A 16244-nucleotide genomic window follows, 5' to 3' on the forward strand; every position below is an offset into this window, starting at 1 on the left:
GATAGGCTAGAACTTTAGAGAGTTGCAAACACATGTGCTACTGCTACGCAATTACAGGTATATTCTTCACTGTTGTGTATTCTGACCGGTAGGTAATTCCCTTCCATTCAATGGGAAATTGGATCAGGGGCAGTTGCCCTGTTGGTTTACAAATAATCCTTTTGCAACTTGCCACAACGGCCAACTAGCTTAAACTTGTGCTTGTTGAATGCATAATTTGACCCTGCCTATATTTATGGATAATGCATATGCATCCTTAATGGGGTACACGTGCATGTGCACGTGCGTGATTACTAGTAAATAATAATTCAATATATATTTTGAGGGAAATAAATAATATAAATAATAATTTAATGCACTTTTATGAAAACTTTTATATTTACCTTTATATACAATAATAATAATCTTTCCCTATAATAATAATAATAATAATAATAAAGCGGTTATTTCTTCTGCCTGCTCACCGTCACGGTCCTTTTGCAGAAAAGCTCTTCTGTTCTTTTATAACTAAACCCGCAGTCCATTTTAAGTGGTATTCTGGGAAAATGTTTCGGTTTTGCAGGTTAGCCCTTGAATTTTTTAGAATTCCGCCCGCGCCCGCAATCACTGAGCTGGGCCTGCGGTCCGTCTCAAAATTGTGTGCATCTGTAGCTTCCTAGTCTCAGCAAATTGTCACGTATGTATCCCTCCAGTTTCATTCCTAGTACCGCACCGGACGAGAGGGGATTCTGTCCCTTGCACATACGTAATTCATGGCTTATTCACCGAGGACACCGATACACTTTTCACAAAATTGCACGTATATACCTTTTGATGCAACCAACTTCAACTAAGTGGCGTGCCTGTTTATTTTTTCTTTTCTTTTCTTTAATCTACTAGTCAGCACTATACACTCTGCAGAGTGTTCTCCTACTAAATGGAGGGAGTAGTTTCTAGAGTTCTGTGTTATCTTATTTTGTAAGTCCCCTAGTGTCTGGGGGGGTGTCGGGGGGGGGGGGGGGGGGGGGGGGGGGGGGGGGGGGGGGGGGGCAGAACATGTTCTAGAGACCGGTAAGAAAAGAAAAAAAAGACTCTAGAGCAGCAGCGCCTCTCAAATTTGCTGATCATTAGTTGGTGTTCAGAGCGGAGGTTCGAGTTTGTGGCCAGGGGTTGGAGAAATCGGAGCCGAGCTGGCCGGCCTGTGGTGGCCCGGGTTGATACTACGACGCTGGACGAGGAGTCTGGGGATAGGGCTCCTCCCAGGTACAGGAACCTGCAGGACATCGATGCCGATTTGATAGGTCAGAATCGGGGGTTGAGATATCAAGTTCAGTCCTTAGTGCAGCAGATGGAGGCCATGCAAGCACAACTGGCCCGAATCGCTGTTGGCGGGTGACTGCGGGATGTGCCAGAAGAGCAGGGGCAGCGAGGATGCTTCATACGACAGCGACAACTCTTCGGTAAGTTCCCTGAGGCGTCCTGAAGTCAATCCATTTTGTGATAGACACATACATCGCCGTAGTCGCGCTATGGCTGAACGTGAGGGGGAAGACGGTGTTGCTTCAGAGTTAATTTCCCGGAATTTTCAGGAGGACTATCTACTGAAGAATTTGCGGATTGGATGGATGAAGTAGAGCGCATCTTCGATTATGCAGAGTTTCCAGAGGATGAACGTGTCCCTGCAGTAGCAACGCGGCTAAAGGGCCGTGCCTCTATTTGGTGGAAGAATTTGGAACAGAGTCGAAAAGTCCATCACAAGCGAGAGATTGATTCTTGACTGCAATGAAGGAGAAAATGCAGAGAGAATTTCTTCCCTTTAATTATGAGGAAGCCCTGTTCAGACAGCTCCAAAACTTACGACAAGGCAACAAGAGTGTCGGTGAATATACAGATGAGTTCTATCAAGTAGTCTCACGAAACAATTTAAGTGATTCAAAGAGTCAGTTAGTGGCAAGATACATTGGAGGCTTACATCAGTCCATCCAAGATGTGCTTACTCTACATGTCAATTTTTTAGTGTCAGAGGCGTGTGAGCGAGCGTTCGCCATTGAGAAGTAGCTGCAGGGGCCATTACTTGGTGGTGGTAATTTATCTCGGACATGCCCTTATACAACATCACCCAAGACAGTTGTGGATAGCAGCAAAGCAAGGAAAATGGGGTCTGCACCCACACCAAAAGGAGGTACAGATTTGTCTAAATATTCTACAGCCAAGAGTGCTAATTGTTACAAGTGTGGATCTTCTGAACATCTAAAAAGGATTTCCCAAAGAACTGTCGTGATGGAAAGGGATTGATGGCAGAATTGGATGAAGAGTTCCAGCAGCAAGGATGAGCCTGTGTATGATGATTCTGAAGGTGATGAAGTTGAGTTAGACGGAGATACAGGGGATATGTTGGTAATGGAGCGAGCTTTGATGATACCTCCAAATAAAGACAAAGATTGGCGCCAACGGAGCTTGTTCCACACACGTTGTACTATTACTGGAAAGTATGTCATGTTATTATTGATACTGGCAGCTGGGAGAACACTATATCAAAGGAGGCGGTAAATAAACTGGGGCTTAAGAAGGAAAATCATCCTTGTCCTTATAACGTGCGCTGGTTCAAACCTGACAAGGTATCCAAGGTAAAATTTCGGTCTTTGGTGTCATTCTCCATTGGCAATAAAATCTTTGATGAGGTAGAGTGTGATGTTGTTGATATGGATGTTAGCCACCTAATTTTGGGAAGACCTTGGCAGTATGACCGCCAAGCTGTACATGATGGTCGTAAACATACATATACTGTCATAAAAGATAGACAAAAATTTGTGTTTAACCTAGTGAAAGAGGATGAGTTAGTCAGATCCAGGGGTTCTGAATCATCTCACACCACAAGTCTCTTATCTTAAGCAATTTATGCGTGAAGCAATAGAAGGAGGTGCATATCTGCTACTATGTGGTAGTCCATTTGAAATCTCTAAAAAGACAAATATTTAGGAACGGAGGAAGTATATGGGAATTATGCAATGCCATCTTCTTTAGCCAGGCATCATATACATAAATCATGTAATGCCATCATGTTTAGCCAGTCATCGTATATGTGAATTGTATTATGCCATATTTTTTTCATAATGTATTTCATTTATCAACAATGTTTATAATTCATCTACTCTTCCTGTGCATTAGCCATTTGAGTCAGTCATGGGAAAATCTGGAGTGAAAACAAGGTCTTCTGAGTAGTCAGTGCTACCTGTCGGTGCAGATTTCCTGCTGGTTACAGATAGCTCCTCAGAGGAGGATTCAGAGACAGATGAACAGTCGTATCCCCTCCCCCTGAGGTGCATGCTCTAACTTGACAGGGTTATATTGCTCATATCATGCATATGGTGTCTTGCATTGCCATGTCATCTGCTTAGATTGGACATGCTTTGTGTGAATGCCTCATGTTTGCTTTCTATATCAGATATGTGAATTATGCCATGCCATGTTTTTCAGCCAGGCGTCATATAAGTGAATTATGACCACCATGTAGCCAGGCATCATATATGTGAATTATCTCATGTCATCCTTTTTTTCATTACGTATTCCATTTGTCGACAATCTGTGTATATTAAACTACTCTTCATGTGTATCAGCCATTTGAGTCGGTTGTGGAAAAATCAGGAGTGAAAACAAGGTCTTCAGAGTAGACAATGGTACCTGTTGAAGCATATATCTCGATGGTTACAGGTAGCTCCTCAGAGGAGGATTCAGAGACAGATGATCAGTCATATATCCCACCTGAGGTGTATGCTCTAATTTGCAATGTTAATATTTCTCATATCATGCATATGGTGTCTTGCATGCTTAGTTTAGACATCATATGCACAATATTCAATTCCATCTGCTTAGTTTAGAGATCATACATGCGAGTGCCAGCTGCTTAGTATATCAATCAATTATGTCAATTATATCATGCCATCCTATATACTTAGATAACATGTATGTGAATTATTTCATCCCAACCTATTTTAGAAAGACATCATATAGTTTTGTCATGTCATCCTGTTTAGATACTCATCATATGTTGAATTATGCTATTATATCCTGTTAAGTTATCCATCATATATCTGAAACTATGTCATGCTATCCTGTTTAGGTAGCCATCATATATGTGAAATTGTGTCATGTTGTCCTGTTTGGTTAGACAACATATATGTGAATTACCACATCTGTCTATCATACAATGTCTGTACGTTCAATTTCTTTTCTTGTTTATCAACCATTTGAATTGGAGGGGGGGTGATGGCAGTATCTATGAGAGAAAAAACCCGTTCTTCACAAAAGACGGTGCTACCCGTCGATGCAGATAGAACCATGGTTGTACTGGCCCACGAACCAACCCCACCACACATAATCGAGACTCTTCTAGATTGCACACTTACACCATTGGATAGAGAATTAGCTACAACCCATCTAACCCCAACCCCAACGGATAGTAACCCAGTTCTAGATGACACAGCACCATGTCCACCATAGAGTACCCCCGCATGAGTAGTTTGTAAAGCAACTGCAGTGCCTGAAGCACCAAGACCACCACAGCGAACCCAAACTCCACGTTTAAAGCAGAAGAATAATTGTTCTCATGTTAGATTCCGTAGCTATGGTCCATACTCCTTTGCTCTTGCATCACTGTATTTACCCATACCAACTACTTTCCAATTTTTGTAATATTCGATCCAGTCTCAACGTTCTCGAGCCACCTGTTGATACTGCGGGGGGGATGTTAGACTATTACTTGGCTCTCAAGTTATCTAGTCCTAGTCGTATTGTAATAGGTCTAATTGGCTTGTAATCTCTTATAGTCCTAGTCCAGTTTTGCTCCAACATGCGGGTGAGGGGCGATAGGAGGGGCGACAGGGGGGGCGACAGGGGGGCGATGCGGGTGCCCGTCCGGTGATCGCCGGGCCTGTGCACTCGGGGGCGGCGTCTCGACCTCGGGTCGGCGGCCATTTTTGGGCGCTGGTCGGAGCCGAGGAGGACGAGGCGGACGGAGACAGTGATGATCCGGAGGCTTCTCCACCAATGCCGACTCCCTCTGATCTCTTCTGCAAATTTTTCCATGCGGGATATGATGAGGACGAGGTGGCATCGGCGGTGGATAGGGTTTTGCCAGTGGAAGATCCGGCAAGGGTTGGGCTTCATGCGGGCGAGAGGAAGGAGATGGTCAGGCGCGTGGTGCACCGGCGTACGGCGGCGACGGCAGTCCGGCCATGGAAGGGCCCCCTTCCAAAGGTTAGTCTACCGAACCTTACCCTTTTCGATCTGATTCATCCGGACTCGTGGACTCAAGTTAAGAGGAAGAAGAGGCCAGTCCATTCTGGAGGTGTGCCGGCGGCGGCCATGGTGAGGTCGAAGGCGGGGCAGCCGATCGGGATCTCGCAGCTACGGGAGAAGCGTTTGAACGCTATCCTGGGCCGAGCGCACGGGGGGTTAGCTGATGGGCCGGTTCTGAGTGAGCCGGGCCCTCTCATGTGCGGGCCAGTGTTAACTGGGTATGAGGCCCAAGTTAACCAGGTATGTACGACGGGAGTTATCGCTATACCTCCATGCACGATCGACGAGATGGCTGAGAGATTTCCATCGTCGCGGTCTAGGGTTCTTCAACCTACGTCGCGGTCGTGCTTTTCTGATCGTGGTGCGGGGCATGCCCGCCGGATCCCTCCTCTCCGCGGCATGGCGGGCGGAGGTCCACCCCCGGCCAAGACCTGCGTCCAGTCCGGCGCCCAGGGCGGCGCGGGGCGCGGAGGCCAGTCGCTGCCGGCTGGAGGCGGACGCGGCGGGGTCGCGGTTCCGCAGGGCGCGGGTCAGGGCCCCGCTGGCATGCCGACCGGGGTTGTGCGCGCGGCCGCGCCTCCGGCTTCCAGCCAGGCGGCTCCGGGGGCGAACGGCACCAGACCACCGCTGCCTGGTGGTGTTCCCAAGTCCGGAGTGGTGGGCCGCGGGACTCTGCCGGCGGGTACTAGACCACCTGCGGGTCGCGGCACCCCGGCTCCTAGGCCGCCTCCGCCGGCTTTGGGTGGTCAATCCACAATGATACAGACCGGGGCCAGGCCGCCGCATTTCGTGGCTCGGCAGTCGCAGAGTCCGGCGGCACCCGTGTTGGAGCAGACACAGTTTCAGCAGGCTGCGGCAAGGGGGGGTGACTCGTCGGTGCCTCGTGGTCAATGGGGTGACGATGGGCTTAACGCTTATGGAGACGGACAGCACCGGGGATCTTCGTCCACTGGTGGTAGGCGGGGGTTCGCATGGCAGAGTGACGGCTCGACCGAGAGACCTTTTCTAGGGCCAACGGGAGGTTTCATCGAAGGGGCGTCAGGAACAGCTAACAGGAACCGCGGTGGTTATCTTGGTAACCGTGGTGGACGGGGTGGCCGAGGTGGTCGCTACCGTCCAAGGCAGCATCCCATTGTCGTTGATCAGACAACGGTGGGTGAGGTTACTGAGGAGACTGCGTTGTCTTCTCAGGACATGGAGGTGGTTACGGCTCTGGCAGAGGTGGTTCCTACGGACGAGGTAATGTCGGTGGAGGGCTCGGACAGGGTTGAGCTGGACAGGGCGGCTAAGTATGCGCGCAAGAAAGAAAAAATGCTCTGTTATCGCTGTGGCAATAAGGGTCACTTCATTGCTGAGTGTGTGGCAGTCTTTTGCGATACGTGTGGTAAGCCGGATCATGAGTCAGGGGCTTGTCCGCTAATGAGAGAGCAGTTACCCAATCTTATGATGTATGGTGTGTTCTGTTCGGAGCTCACGTTTTTTGAGTCTCCGACCGAGAGGGAAGTTACTGACGAGGTGCGCAGTATGATGTCTGGGATTGTTAAAGTGACTAAAGGTGAAGTCTCTGAGATCCAGATTGTGCAGCGGCTCCGGGAGCTGGCACCGGGTGACTTCCTCTGGGAGCTAGTCAGTTTTGAGCCAAACTCGTTCAGGGTGGAGTTTCCAACGGTGGAGGATTTACATCGGTTACTGAGTTTTGGGATGTGTAAGGTGCCAGGTACTGAAGGCATTCTTGAGTTCCACGAGTGGAAAGTGAGTGAGCCTCAGGGTAAGCCACTCACCCAGGCCTGGTTGCATTTTTCGGGAGCTCCGCACCGGCCCATGCAGGATGCCAGGGTTGTTGCTAGTATGGCTGTTTTGGTGGGTAAGCCCGAACGAGTGGACATGGCTTTCACTCGAGCTCAGGGGGTGGCTCGTATTCTCGTCAGTATTTTGGACATTGAGTTTGTTCCGGACGTGGTGAAGTGGGCTTATCGAGGCCAGGTGTATAACCTTCAGATTGAGTTTGAGGATGACAGTCTGTTTGTTGAGGCACCTGCTGCTGTGGATGTTGATATGCACGAGGGGGATGATGGCATGGGCCGCAAGGAGCCTCCGGTAGCCGATCCTGGTCAAGAGGCCGAGAGACCGGGGTCTGTGGTGAAGACCACCGGCGGGGGGCCGACGCCTACATCTTCTGTGCCGTCGACCACACTGAGATTTGGATCCATTGAGCCTGCTACTGCACCTCCGAGATTATGGAGTGAGCGGGTGGAGTCTTCTGAGGTGTTTGAGCACTCCTTACCTGCGTTGGACTTTGAGGGCCCGAGCGTGGAGGGTCGTGGAGTGGAGGGAGGTTCGGAGATAGCGTTCTCGCCTCCCTCGGATATTCCTGTGACGGCTGAGCTGCAGGTGGTGACTACGAGCTTGGCGGGGGGTCTAAGGCAGGAGGCCTTGGCGCCCCACTCTTCTCTTGCTCCGATCGGGGTTCCTGAGAGGGAGGAGACCTCTTCGGAAGGGGGGCCGACTGCGGCTTCCTTTTCTCCTGGGCGGCTTGGAGTTGGTCTGGGGCAGGTGGCCCCGGCGACGCTCGCTGCGCCGGCGATGGCCGGCCCTGAGGGAGGACGTATGGGGCAGGAGGCCCCACACTCTTCCCTTTCGGCTACGGCGGGTGCGGCTTCTACTATCGTGCTTGGCGGGAGTCCGGGGAAGATGGCCCCGGTCCATCCCTCGTCTTCGCCTGTCGGGATGGTCACGCCCTCAGCCTTGAGGGTTGGGGCGGAGGGGGTGTTCGGCCAGGCGGGGCCGGCACCCATTGCACCCGGCTCCTTGACCGCCGGCCGTGGGAGCCGTCCGTCCCTGCCTACTAGGAGTGGCGCTTCTCGGGAGGAGGTTATTGCTTTTGGCGGAATCCCTGACCCGGTCTCTGAGGGGCGACGGATGAGTTCCCGTCTCCAGGACCATCCGGAGGTGGATGACATGCAGCAGAGGTGCGCAATGAGGGCGGCCAAGCTTCGTGACATCAAGGTCACTACCGGTATGTCAGTCAATTTATCCAATTCTATCTTGCATTTTTCTACGGATGAGATTATTCATAATGCAAATCAAGTAGGGGTTTCGCTAGGGAATACTAATTCTGAAATCTCCAACTCGGTTAATGATCTCCTGGATCTGGAAGCGGAACGCGCTTTAGAAACCATTCGCAACCTAGCGGCAGTGAGACCTATGAATGATGCTGAGATTGATGCGTTGGGGGTGAGAGTGCTATACAATTTGTGTGCGGACCTTGCACCATCCTTTAATGAGTCAGACGAGGAGGAGACTAGTGTAGAAGTCGTGGACCATCAACCACCACAGCCCGGTTATGAGGACCGGATGGTGGACAATGTTAAACCTAAAGTAAGTGGAAGCGGAAGGTGTATCCAGCATCCGCGGTACGTAGAAGTGCTAGGATTCGTACGGCAAAAAAATTTCATGATGAATTATGAAAGGAATCTTTTGGAATAGCAGAGGTCTCAAGGACTTGGCTAAAAGAAGGTTTCTCGCTGAGGCGTCTCTGGAGCACCGATTAGATTTCATTGCGATTTCCGAAACTGGAAGAGATAATTTTGCTCCTCAGTTTCTTGCCTCTCTTGCGGGTGGTATTGATTTCGACTGGCATTGCCTACCTCCGCGGGGACGATCGGGAGGCATCTTGCTGGGAGTGAGATGCGATTCACTTGAGGTCCGGAGTGTTGTGATGGGCGACTTTGCGGTTAAGTTTCGGGTTAGGTCAAAAGTTGATGGGTTCGACTGGGCTTTGGTGGCGGTCTACGGGGCCGCACAGCCGGAGCTTAAACCGGAGTTTCTGGCGGATCTTGTTCGAATTTGTGGGTCCGAACAGCTTCCTATGTTGGTCGGGGGTGATTTCAATATCATTCGGAGGAGAGAGGAGAAGAATAATGATAACTTTGACGGGAGATGGTCGTTTATGTTCAATACCATTATTGAGAGCTTGGATCTGAGGGACATAGAGCTTTCTGGTACAAAGTTTACCTGGGCTAATGCTTTGCCAAACCCGACTTATGAAAAGCTTGATCGAGTTCTTGCCAGCGTGGAGTGGGAACAGAAGTTCCCTCTTGTTACGGTACAAGCTTTAACGCGGGGCATATCCGATCACACACCTCTATTCGTGGACTCCGGGGAGTCCAACTATGTGGGGAACAAGAACACTTTCTCATTTGAGATGGCCTGGTTCGAACGTGAGGGGTTCTTTGACCTCGTTGCCAGGGAATGGGCTAAAGGTGTTGGAGGTAGGACGGCGTTCGAACGTTGGCAGAATAAAATTAGGCATTTAAGAAGTTTCTTACGAGGGTGGGCTAAGCACCTAAGTGGGGTTTATAAGATTGAAAAGGATAGACTCCTTTCTCTTATACAGGCCCTGGATGCAAAAGCTGAATCTACGATTTTGCTGCCTGCCGAGCTCCAGGTTAAAAATGAGGCTGAGAAGAGATTGAAAGAGCTTCTCCGCAAGGAAGAGTTGAAGTGGGCGTTGCGCGCTAAGGTCCGCAAAGTGGTCCAAGGGGACGCCAATACTCAATTCTTTCATCTGATTGCTAATGGCAAGCACCGTAAGAAGCGTATCTTCCAACTTGAGCAAGATGAGGGTACTATTCTGGGGCAAGATAATCTCAAAACTTACATTACCGAGTTCTATAGGCAGTTGTTCGGACCACCGGAGGTTAATTGTGTGACCTTGGATGAGTCTAGGACTGAGGATGTTCCTCAATTGTCGACTGCCAATAATGATATCTTGCTCGCCCCGTTTACGGAGAAGGAGGTGTTTGATGCTATTGCACAAGTGAAAAACAATAAGGCTCCTGGACCGGATGGGTTTCCAGCCGAGTTCTATAAGAAGTGCTGGCACATTATTAAGGGGGATCTGTTACCTATGTTTAATGATCTTTTCTCGGGACAACTTCAATTATTTCACTTGAATTTTGGAACTATCACATTGCTCCCTAAGAAAACGGAGGATGTGCGAATTGAGCAGTTCAGGCCGATTTGCCTACTCAATGTTAGTTTCAAAATATTTACCAAGGTCGGGACTAACAGGCTCTCACAGATTGCGCTTTCTGTGGTGCAACAATCCCAAACTGCTTTCATGCCAGACAGAAACATCCTCAAAGGGGTGGTTGTCCTTCATGAAACGCTCCATGAAATTCACTCTAAAAATTAGATGGGGTAATTTTTAAGGTGGATTTCGAAAAGGCGTATGATAAGGTCAAGTGGCCATTCCTACAATAGGCATTGCGTATGAAAGGTTTTGATGATGCCTGGCGACATCAGGTCGAATCTTTTACGCAAAAAGGGAGTGTGGGAATTAAAGTAAATGACGATATAGGTCATTATTTCCAGACTCATAAGGGCCTCAGGCAAGGAGATCCAATGTCCCCTATCTTGTTTAACATTGTGGTGGACATGTTAGCAATTTTGATAGGAAGGGCTAAGGACAATGGTCAAGTGGGTGGGTTAGTTCCCCATCTGGTTGATGGAGGTGTATCCATCCTTCAATACGCTGATGATACAATCATCTTCATGGAGCATGATTTGGCCAAGGCGAGAAATATGAAGCTGTTGTTATGCCTCTTTGAACAATTATCGGGGTTAAAGATTAATTTTCATAAGAGCGAGTTGTTCTGCTTTGGTAGAGCCAAAGACGAACAGGAGTCTTACAGGCAATTGTTTGGGTGCGAGTTGGGAAGTCTACCCTTCTCATACCTTGGTATTCCGATACACCATCGTAGGCTAACAAACAGAGAATGGAAGTGTATCGAGGATCGATTTGAGAAGAAATTGAGCTGCTGGAAGGGTAAGCTCATGTCATACGGAGGCCGGTTAATCTTGATAAACTCGGTGCTCACGAGTATGCCTATGTTTCTCTTATCGTTCTTTGAGGTTCCAGTGGGCGTTAGGAAAAGACTGGACTTCTACCGATCACGTTTCTTTTGGCAGGGTGATGATCTTAAAAGAAAATACCGGCTTACTAAGTGGGATATCATTTGTCGACCCAAAGACAAAGGCGGGCTTGGTATTGAGAATCTTGAAGTTAAGAACAGATGCCTTCTTAGTAAGTGGTTGTGGAAGCTCGCTTCCGGTACTGAAGCTATGTGGGCGCAAATCCTACGTAGCAAGTACCTCCAGACTAGAACGTTGTCCTAGGTATCAGTTAGGCCGGCTGACTCGCCTTTTTGGAAAGGGCTCATGAAAGTCAAACAATTACTGTTCAATAGGACAAAAGTTGTCCTTGGAAATGGTGCCACTACACGTTTCTGGGAGGATTCTTGGCTGGGCGACTCACCCTTGGCCATTCAATATCCGTCTTTATATCGCATTGCTCAATGACGTGAGGTGTTCGTGGCAACGGTATTTCAATCTATCCCCCTTAATATTCAGTTTAGACGGTCGTTAGCGGGCAATCGTTGGGAGGTTTGGCTGCAGTTAGTTAGGAGACTAATGGACGTTCGACTTTCTGACCAACCTGATGAATTACGCTGGAAGTTGACTAAGTCTGGAGTATTTACAGTGAAGTCTATGTATATTGATGTTATTAATTCAAGCTCCATTCCAACTTCCAAGAAAGTCTGGGATGTCAAAGTTCCTTTGAAAATAAAAGTGTTTATGTGGTTTGTCCATAAACAAGTTATTCTAACAAAGGACAACTTAATAAAGCGTAATTGGACAGGACCTACTAGGTGTAGTTTCTGTGATCGGGATGAGGCAATTAAACATCTCTTTTTTGATTGCTCGCTGGCCAAGGTTCTTTGGCAGACGGTCCACATTGCTTTTAACATTACTCCACCGACTGCTGTTAACGTTTTATTTGGGAATTGGCTTAATGGGATTGACTCTACATTAGCAAGACATATTCGGGTTGGAGTCTGTGCTTTGATGTGGACCATCTGGCTTTGCAGAAATGATTTGGTTTTTAACAGAACATCACGAATTCATTTTTTGCAGGTTATCTTCCGAGCTACGGCATTGATCCGTTCATGGTCATTACTCACTCCGATGGAGGCCAGGGAGCATTTGGTTACTGGGTCTATCCGTTGGGAGATGGTTGCTCGGGATATATTCAACCGGTTTGGATGGCGTTGATGTAATAGGATAGGCCATTAATTTACCTATCTTCTATAGCCAGCCGGTTGTGGCATTTTATTTCTGGCTAGTTTGTGTTTCTAGCCTTCTGAGCTCTGTGTGGGCTGCTTTTTTCTTTATTTGAGATTGAGACTATGGAACTTTGTATGCACATTTTGTTGCTTGGTTAATAAGATGGCTGTATGCATCACTCTTGATGCAGAGGCCGGCGAGTCCCCCCTTTTCGAAAAAAAAACTACTTTCCAATTTGAAGGATCCAATTGAAACTCCAATGGCACAATAGGTATGTTTTAAACCTATTTCTTTAACTGGATTTTTGTTCTAACTTCTTGCTCTATATTGATTTCAGTTTCAGTTGTATAAATAGTTATGTTCTCATGTGATGCATATTACAAGTGTTGCCAGTGCTGTGTAGTTTCTCACACTTATATTCTGTCTATGATGTTGTGTCTTAAAAATATATGATTTGAACTCTGTCTCTATCTTGATTTGGCAACATAAACTAGAATGATATGGACAATACAGTGACCATATTACATAGATATATGTTTGTTTCATGTTGTTATCCTGTCCACCTTACCACTGAAACGGTTTACCAAAATGAGTTTCGTATACTACATGCTAAACATGTGATGTGTCTGCTTGTTTCTCTTGTAGAATGCGAATAGAATATTGGAGAAGAGCACCCCAGCATACACTGGTAGAGAAAGTAATGCGGATAAGGTTCAAGATAGTGAGACAACCTGTTGGTCTCCAAGAAAGGTGATAAAAATGATCTTGTAGACAGTGAGACAACCCCACAGCTGCATTGATGTAGTGTTCGAGTTACTTGCCAGTACCGCTGGCACAAGCTCTTCGAACTCGCTGCCTGAATCACTTCGTCTTCTTCAGTCTCAGCTACAAGCTGAAAGGCATCAGTCAGCTGTGTTGCGGCAAGAAGCCGAAGGACTGAGGAAGTCCCTGCAGAATTCAGATGCATACTTTCTGGTGCAAAAGTAAGCGTTGGAGGATTTAAGCGCCAAACAAGAGAAAGTTAATAAGCTTGCTAAGAATCTTGCCAGCATTATGGGTACCCAGGATATTGTTTCTTGAGCTCTTCTGAAGTGGTTTCAGTTCTGGACTTGTTTTGCTGCGGCGTTTATTTGCACTGGTCTCCAACTTTGACAACTAGTGTATGTGATATGCTGCTTTATTCCCTATATTCGCACTGGTGGGGAACTTTGATGCCCAGTGGATGTAATATGTGTAATAACCATGATAGCCTAGCGTAAGTTGCTTGCTTATTTATTTCCCTGTTGTCTTGTTTATTTGTTTGCTTGTAGTCAATGCGGTTCTTTTTCCGCGGTTTGCTAGTGGCTGCAATAACCTATTTTTTAAAACTAGGCCACAATAACCATGAGCTACATATTTACTGTAGTGCCCATGGGTCTCCTACGTGCCGTAGAAACAATGGGCCTTCTACGGGGAGTAGTATCAATGGGCCTTCTACGGGGCATAGCATCAATGGGCCTTCTACGGTCGTATGATCGATTAGCCAAACATGGGCCAATAACAGACCGCATTATGGGCCATAAACGGGCTAGAGTTGGAATCGTCCATTCATTGGCCGACCATAACGGGCCGTCGTTAATCGGCCATATTTGATGACGCTATGAAAACGACCCAACGGATTAACGGGCCACAAACAGGCCGACTGTAACCACGGGCTAAATTTCGCCCACAAGCAGAAAAGGCCAGTAACGGGCCGTAAGTAACCGAATGCTGGAAATGAGCCCAAGAATAAATGGGCCCTGAGAAGGCCAAAAGGTAACACGGGCTGGAAACGTCCCAATGGAATAATGGGCCGTTAATGGGTATAAAGCGATACACTGTTCATTACGGGCCAGTTTCACCATGGTCCGTTAATGGGCCAAGAGTTACAATGGGCCTCATATGGGCCAAAAGACATCATGGGCCATACATGGGCCGGAAGTTACAACGGGTTGGAATCATATTGGTCGACCCAGATAACGCTACTGGGCCTAATTCGGATAGGTCGTAACTAGCCGTGACTTAGCGGGCTGTAAATGGGCTATATGCGAACAGGCCATTAACAGGCTTTCCGTGGGTCGGCCCGCTACCTTTTGACCAAGTCAAATGGGTCAGCCTTTTCACCGAAATGGGCCTCTGTTGGGCCGTGCCACACATCAACGTATCATAGGCGCCTTCGGTCCAATGAGCGGATGACATCTGTCCCAATGGTGAGCCAATATGTGGTTCCTCTCGCCATTGAGAATTTTACACGTGGAAAATCCCCATTGGTCCAGGCTATTAACGGGTTATTGGATCCAAACCGGAACCCGATAGCTTAACAGCGACCCGTTATGGTGGATGCCACGTGTTGGTCACCCTTGATGAAGGCACTTCTATGACGCGCGATTTGTCGTCATGGAAGTGGACACTTCCGTGATGATAATTTTGGTAATGTCATGGAACACTTCTATGATAGCACATGTATGACTATTTGTCATAAAATCGTCATGGATGTACATGCATGACAGAAAACGTGACCTACTGTGACAAACATGTATCATCACGGAAGTGTATTTTTTTGTAGTGTTAGCCCTTGCTTCGAATGCGCATATTTTGCGAGTGGCCAAGGAGAGCAATGTGATCTTGGGATCCGAGGATTGATCCCCATTAGAGGTGTTGGAATGCTTCCGTGCGCAGGAGGATGTGCAAGCCAAGATAGCTGAGGCCACTGCTCGACGGAACCTGGAGAGTATGATGCATGCCGAGGCTCGCACACAAGACCCGGACGACCATGCTAGAGAGAAGGCATTGTCGCCGGGTTGTGCAGCCTCGGGCCGGGGTAGAGGGAGGAGCCGTGGCCGCGGCCGTGGCCATGGGAGAGGCAGGGGAACCACGTGCCAGAAGGACCCAACATCTGAAGGGGCGGGGGCCCGGTCCCCCATAGGGACCCAATGAGGGGCATTATTTGGAACTTGAGAGGGTTCGATCAACCAGACAGAAGAAGGCAGCTGATCCAATACATCTATGACCAATGCCTTGATTTTGTTGGGCTTCAGGAGACCATTCGTACAACCTTCTCGCAGATTGAATTAGACTCCTTGGCGGGAGCTCTCACATTCCACTGGGAGTGGGTTCCGGCTAATGGTCACTCGGGGGGGATCCTTGTTGGGGTAAATAAAGACACATTCGATGTGATATCATTCTCCAGGGGGGAATTTTTCTTGGCAGTAGACCTGATTCAACATAATAATAACTTTTGGTGGTAGTTAGTGGTGGTGTATGGGCCAGTGGACCACGCTAGATCCGGGGACTTCTTGAGAGAAATTTCCCTGAAGATATCAAATACGACGAATCCGGTTGTCGTGGGGGGGGGGACTTTAACTTAATCCGGTCTGCGGAGGACAAAAGCAACAAAATTATTAATGACCAAGGTTTGGTAAAGTCGTTTAATGAGTGGGTGTCGGACTTGGCACTTATCAAGCTACATCAAATGGGGGCTAATTTCACATGGACTAACAATCAAGATGACCCAATTCGGTGCGTTTAGATTGAGTTTTGTCTCAACGGATTGGGAGGCAAAATTCCCAGCATGTTCTCTTATGGCGGAAACCCGATTGGGATCGAACCACTATCCTCTCATTCTGCAGTCTGGGGAGAGCTATCGCAGGATTCCTAAGTGTTTCTTCTTTGAGAAACAATGGCTCCTTCAACCCGGGTTTTTTGAGAAGGTTATCTGCATTTGGGGTGAGGCCAGGGCAAATACACCACATAGATATGGTCCTTTATGTGATGCCTTGGATGAGTGGAAACACTGTATCCGTCGGGCCAGACACTACCTG

General features: G+C 48.0%; 1 long non-coding RNA gene across 1 annotated transcript; it reads left to right on the forward strand.

Moving 5' to 3' along the window:
• The first annotated feature begins 1040 nt into the window (after positions 1-1040).
• LOC123120859 (uncharacterized) lies at positions 1041-3243 on the forward strand. The gene is made up of 3 exons (XR_006459580.1): positions 1041-1439; positions 1569-2606; positions 3148-3243. It is a non-coding gene; the product is annotated as an uncharacterized lncRNA (long non-coding RNA).
• The last annotated feature ends 13001 nt before the right edge of the window (positions 3244-16244 follow it).

The sequence above is a fragment of the Triticum aestivum genome, chromosome 1B (assembly GCF_018294505.1).
Source record: "Triticum aestivum cultivar Chinese Spring chromosome 1B, IWGSC CS RefSeq v2.1, whole genome shotgun sequence".
Classification (NCBI taxonomy): Eukaryota; Viridiplantae; Streptophyta; class Magnoliopsida; order Poales; family Poaceae; genus Triticum; species Triticum aestivum.